We start from the raw sequence: 6945 nt of genomic DNA on the forward strand, positions 1-6945 counted from the left end.
GGTGGTACTTAGTACCCACGAAACTTGCTCACATCTTCCCGTCCACATCTCCTCTATGTTTCAGGGGCTGTGACCTTAGAGGTGATATGCTTCATGTTTGGTGGTCCTGTCCTAGAGTGCGACATTTCTGGCGTAAAATTTTTTCCTGGATAAGCACTATTGCCTCACAGACTATCGTACCATCCCCCCTCATTGCACTTCTCAACTTCCCAGTCTCGGGAACGCCCAGGATTACACAACGCCTCATCCACTTTATTTTACTAGGTGCCAAACTCACCCTGGCAAAAGCCTGGAAAACGCCTGGAAAACGCCTAATGTTTCTCCCAGAGCAGCAAAGAAAAAAATTTCCTGGATCATGAACCAGGAAAAAATGGCCGGTGTAATCCTGGATCGTTCTGAGAAATTCTATCACACTTGGGAACCTTGGGCATCTTTTGTTGGGATCACCCTTCCACATTGAAATAGCTGTACTACTGGCTGTGGCTCACTTCTCCAGATGACCTTCTACACCGCCCTCTACCTCCTTTTATACTCTTCTACGCTACTTGTCCTTCTCCTTTACCCTTCCTCTACCTTTCCTGCTCTTATTTTCTTTGTCTATCCTTTTTTCCTCCTATACTCCCTTTTCCCCTTCCTGTAGGGGACGCTCCCTTTGATTGCAAATATTTGTTGTGATTAGTTAACATTTCAATTATTGGATTTCCTAGTCTATACACTGCAAGGAAATTTTTCTTTTGTTCTACTATGTTCTTTTGCTCTCCCTCCCAGAAATTGAGTATATATCGCGTGTGCCTTATTTAGTTGCATAATTCAAAACTCTCACTTGTACTATTTAGTTTACAGAACCAATGAAGTTTGTTGGCCAGTTCTTTTCGCTGGGGGGTGGGGGGGGGCCCTGGGGAGGTGCCCAGTCGCAGTGTGATCCCATTTGGGGCGGCGGGGTGATCTTCCCTGGGCCCGCCTCGGCCTCTGGTGAAGGGTACTATGGAGGGATCTCCGGGTCCCCGTGACTTGAGGTGGGGCCTCGTTGATCCTTTGTTATCGAACAAATCTTTGCTAACACACGCACTCATTCTCGGGTTGGTCCAGGTTTATTCTCTTATCTCCTATACTGCAACCTTGGTCTGGGGGGGGGGGGATATGTTTTTCTTACTTGTGTTCTCCTTACATGCCTTACCAGTATGATTCATATGTCTTTTAGGGGGCGTCTTGCCCTACTATCACTTATTATTGACATGTTTTGTAATCTGTTATTTTACTCAATAACAATAAAAATCTATTGAAAGTAAAAATAAAAATAATGAAATAAATAAAAATAATATAAAAGTAAAAACAAAATAAAATGAAAATAAAAATAAACAAATGATGTAAACAAATTATATAATTTAATTTAATTTAAATTTAACTTAATTTAAAGTTAATTTCTTTATTTTTTTATTTTTATTTGTATTTTAATTTTATTTTATTTTTACTTTTATTTTTATTTATTTCATTATTTTTTATTTATTTATTTATTTTATTCCAATTTCATTTATATTTATTTTCATACATTTTTTCTTCATTTTTATTTTTCTTAATTTTTTTTTTATTTTTTCACAGCCTGGAGGTCAGAATAGGGGGATATTATTATTATTTTTTTAAATCCATACCAGATGCTTTTCCAAGCATGCAGCCTGGAGGTCAGGATAGGGGGGGACGAGCGAGCTGCCCCCCCTGAACCATACCAGGCCACATACCCTCAACATGGATGTGGGTGCTTTGGGGCAGGGGGGGCTCTGCGCTCCCCACTCCACAGCACCTTGTCCCAATGTTGATGGGAACAATAGCCTCTTCCTGGCAACCCTGGGTCTTCGGGTGGGGGGCTTTTTGGAATCTGGAAGCCCTCTTAACTACTTAAGGACCGCCTCCTGTATATATGTGGTTCTTTGAAGAGGGATATCTTGGTAACGGCAGCAGCTAATGCCACAACCGAGATCACCATTATCGGCGGCGAGAGAGGTGCCACCCCCCCTCCCACCCCTCACCCACAACCTTTGCCACTTACGGGAGCCGTTGGTAGTGGCGGAGGCGATTGGGACCTTCTTGTTGCTGATCTCTATACCATAGGAGGGCGTTTTTTCATTTTTTCAAATGAAATTTTTTTTTTATTGCATTTAAGTCCAAACATGAGATCTGAGGACTTTTTGAAGCCCGATCTAATATTTAAGAGGTCCTGTCATGCTTTTTTCTATTACAAGGGATGTTTACATTCCTTGTAATAGGAATAAAAGTGATCAATTTTTTTTTTTAAACAGTGTAAAAATAAATAAAATCAAGTAAAATAAATAAGAAAAAAAAATGTTTTAAAACACCACATCCCGACAAGCTTGCGCTCAGAAGCGAACTCATACATGAGTAGCGCCCGCATATGAAAACTGTAGTCAAACCACACATGTGAGGTATCGCCGCAATTGGTAGAGCGAGAAAAATCATTCTAGCCAAAGACCTCCACTGTAACGCAAAACATGCAACCTGTATCATATTTTAAATGTCGCTTATGGAGATTTTTGAGGGTAAAAGTTTGACACCATTCCACGAGCGGGCGCAATTTTGAAGCATGACGTGTTGGGTATCAATTTCCTCGGCGTAACATTATCTATCACAATATAAAAAAAATTGGGCTAATTTTACAGTTTTTTTATTCAAAAAAGTGTATCTTTTCCAAAAAAAGTGTGCTTGTAAGACCGCTGCGCAAATACGGTGTGAAAAAAAGTATTGCAATGATGGCCATTTTATTCTCTAGGGTGTTAGAAAAAAAAATATATAATGTTTGGTGGTTCTAAGTAATTTTCTATAAAAAAAAACTGTTTTAAACATGTAAACACCGAGTCTGAAAAAGAGGCCTGGTCCTTAAGTGGTTAAACAAGGGGACCTGTAGATCCCCCCCAAGTGAATGGGTATTGCGTACATTGTACCTCTACCCATTCTTTAAAAAATGTGTTACAAATAAAAAATCACAACAGGCATTTTTTGACAATTGCTTTATTAACAAAGAAAAAAAGCGTCTCGTGTTGTCCATCCATCTTCAATCACGCAGCCCGCGGACCCGAAAAATTGAAAAAACTAAAAACTTTTGACTCGAACATCAAGCCCATCCCTAGTTAAAAGTAATTTACTTGTTTTAGTTTTAAATCTTTGATTGGGCAGATGGCTTGGGTTTCATGTAGACACTGGTGGGACAAATAAGCATCAGTGTCATGTAGACACTGGTGGGACAAATAAGCACCCTGCAAGATAAAGGCATAATGAGCTAGTATGCATAGCATACTAGCTCATTATAAATTACTTACCCAAGAACGAATCCCCAGCAGCCATCCTCGTCTCCCCCTTAGGCCGCCGACATTTCGCCCAGGGGTTGCTTCTGGGTATCACAGCTCCGGCGCTGTGATTTGAGATGTGATGACGTCACTCCCACGCATGCGCATGGGAGCCACTGCGAACTGCACAGTACAATTGAAGCAACGACACGTACCACCATTGCTTCAGTTGGCTTAAGTGCGCATGTGTTGCATGACGTCGGCACATGCAAATACAGGGATATCTCCTAAACCATGCAGGTTTAGGAGATATCCAATGCAGCTACAGGCAAGCCTAATTATAGGCTTGCCTGTAGTTTAAAGTGGTTACAAAGGCTTTACAAGCACTTTAATACATCTATTGGATACTCCAGTATTTCTGTCTAAACCAACTCTGACATGGCCATAACTATTATGTTTTTACAGATGGATTCTTACTGTATTCACAAGTTTTCCTTAGCCCCCTAACCTAATTTAGCTCAGACATACCCCACCAAGGTGAATAATTACCTCTGCAATACAAAGGCAGCATCCTCTGCAATTTGTTATTCTCTAGTCCAGGATACATTACTCAAAGACGCTGGCCACACTTGCACAGTAGACTTAAATGAAGTTTTACACGTATACTAGGGATGAGCCGAACACCCCCCGGTTCGGTTTGCAGCAGAACATGCGCACAGGCAAAAATTTGTTCGAACTCGTGAACACCGTTAAAGTCAATGGGTCATGAACATGAAAAAGCAAAAGTGCTAATTTTAAAGGCTTATATGCAAGTTATTGCCAAAAAAAGTGTTTGGGGACCCAGGTCCTGCCCCGGGGGGACATGTAACAATGCAAAAAAAAGGTTTAAAAATTAGAAGCAGTGATTTTAATAATGCAATTTAATTTAATTTAATAAGTGAAACAAAAAAAAAATATCCCTTTAAATATCATTCCGGGGGGGTCCTTATTATGCCTGTAAAGTAGTGCATCTTCCCCATGTTTATAACAGTGCCACATCAAAATTACATTTCTAAACTAAAAAATGTCATTCAAAACTGCTTGTGGCTGTAAAGTATGGTTGTATCCCGGCACTATAGATAAAAATGCCAAAAATACCCCAAAAAATGGCGTGGATGTCACCCCCAAAATCCATACCAGGCCATTCAGGTCTGGTATGGATATTAAGGTGAACCCCACACCCAATTTTTTTTTTAAATGGCGTGGGGGTCCCCCAGGCACTATATACTCTGAACAGAAGTATATATACTATATGGCCTTCCCTATATACTCTGCAGAAAATTGGGCCTTAGGTGTTGGTGGTACCAGAACACTGTAAGCCCTGCTGTGAAATATTATATAAAGAATTGTAATTACATGACCCTGTTAAACAGGGGCAGACATTTTTTGACCTTGGGTGGTGGTGACACAACACTGTAAGCCCTCACAGATACTCTTGTTGGGTGCAGGAACAGGCCCTGCTGTGAAATATTATATCAAACATGTTAATTACATGCCCCTGTTAAACGGGAGCAGACAAATTGGGCCTTGGGTAGTGGTGGTGGTGTCACAACACTGTAAGCCCTCACAGTTTCTCTTGTTAGGTGCAGAAATGGGCCCTGCATTGAAATATTAGTTAAACATTTTAATTAAATGCCCCTGTTAAACAGGGCCAGTGAAATTTGGCCTTGGATGGGGGTGGTGATGCCCTAAACCAAACATATTGTTGGAAGCTAGCATCATCAGGATTGAGCAGGAGTAGGATAGTCACTCAGCATAGGCAGCCTTCAAGGGATCCCACATCAATATCAAATTCAATCAGTTACATCAGCATCAGGTGCTTGATAGCTGCTGATCCAAAACTGATTCATTTTAATGAATGTGAGCCTATCAACGGAGTCTATGGACAGGCACACTCTTTGATCTGTTACAAACCCTACAGCAGCACTGAATGTGCATCCGGAAAGCATGCTGGATGCAGGAAAGGCCAGTAACTCAATTGCATATTGAGCAAGTTCTGGCCAATGGTCCATCTTCAAGACCCAGTAACCCAGTGGATGGTCTGTTGGAAAGGTCTTTAAGTCTGCTCTTGCCCCTAGATATTCCTGCACCATGTAATGCAGATGCTGGTGATAGTTGCTTGAACCGATCAGACCTTGGCGCTGAGGACTGAAAAATTGTTTAAAAGGCATCAGTCAGCCAGCCACCTTCTCTACTGCTCTTCCTCTGACTGAATGAAGCCTCAGCAACACGTTGTCCAGCACCAGGAAATTGTAACCTCCCAGCGTCTGGAAATGCGTTGCACAAACCTTTCTTCAAGGCCTCCTGAAGATGTTTCATCCTCTGCTCCCTCTGCGAAGGCAGGATGAGTTCTGCAACCTTACCCTTGTAACGTGGATCAAGAAGGGTTGCCAGCCAGTAATGAACCTCTCCTTGATACCACGAATCCTGGGAGCCAGTCGCAGGCTTTGCAGAATCAGGGAGGCCATGCAGTGTAAGTTTGCAGAGGCATTCGATTCTGAGTCTTCTGGGTCACTAAAGATCACATGATTCCTAATTACCTCCTCCCAGCCACGTACAACTCCTTGGGTTTCTGGGGACTGAAAACCATCCCTTGAAGAATGCTGCTGAGTGTTATCCTCTACATCCATGCTGACACAATCCTCCTGCTCCCCCTCTTCTTCATGTGTGTTTGATGGGCACACAGGAATGCTATCTGGATAAAGGGGGCCTTGAGAGGTATGGAAGTCCTCCTCTTCCTCCCGCTGTTCTGCCTCAAGTGCCCTGTCCATGATTCCACAAAGCGCATGCTCCAACAGGAATACTAGCCATTTCAATACAAGACAATAGTCATATGATGTCCGCAGATGGGATCTCCCATCCTGGCCTGGTATCATATGACTTCCTTGGCTTCTTGCCACTCCTGCATGCCCTTGGGGGCCCACAGCGTGGCGATCAGGGATGAGGTGTGTCCCTCAAACACAGCCCATCCCAGATCTGTGTAAAGAGCCAATAAAGAATGGCTCTTTATCACGTGACAGGCTGTGTCCAATCACAGCAGATCACATATACTGTCCACATGCATGGCGCCTGTACACGCCCCTAGGGAGCACGCAGAGTGGCTGTCGGGGACAAGGCTTATCACCCTGTCTAAATATCTGAGTACCTATCACAGTTCATCTGAGTACTCGAGTATCTGAGTACCTGTCACAGTTCATCTGAGTACCCAAATACCTGAGTACCTGAGTACCTGTCACAGTCCATCTGAGTACCCAAGTACCTGTCACAGTTCATCTGAGTACAGGAGTACCTGAGCATCTGTCACAGTCCATCTGAGTACCTGAGTATCTGTCACAGTTCATCTGAATACCTGAGTACCTGTCACAGTTCATCTGAGTACCCGAGTACCTGAATACCTGTCACAGTCCATCTGAGTACCCGAGTACCTGTCACAGTTCATCTGAGTACATGAGTATCTGAGCACCTGTCCTAGCCCATCTAAGTACCTGTCACAGTCCATCTGAGTACCTGTCACAGCCCAACTGAATACCTGAGTACCTGTCACAGCCCATCTGAGTGCCTGTCACCACCCATCAGAGTACCCGAGTACCAGTCACCAGCCCATCAGAGT

Source organism: Lithobates pipiens, unplaced genomic scaffold, assembly GCF_037356315.1.
Source record: "Lithobates pipiens isolate NorthernLeopardFrog02 unplaced genomic scaffold, aLitPip1_a1.2 Scaffold_3, whole genome shotgun sequence".
In the NCBI taxonomy this organism is placed as follows: Eukaryota; Metazoa; Chordata; class Amphibia; order Anura; family Ranidae; genus Lithobates; species Lithobates pipiens.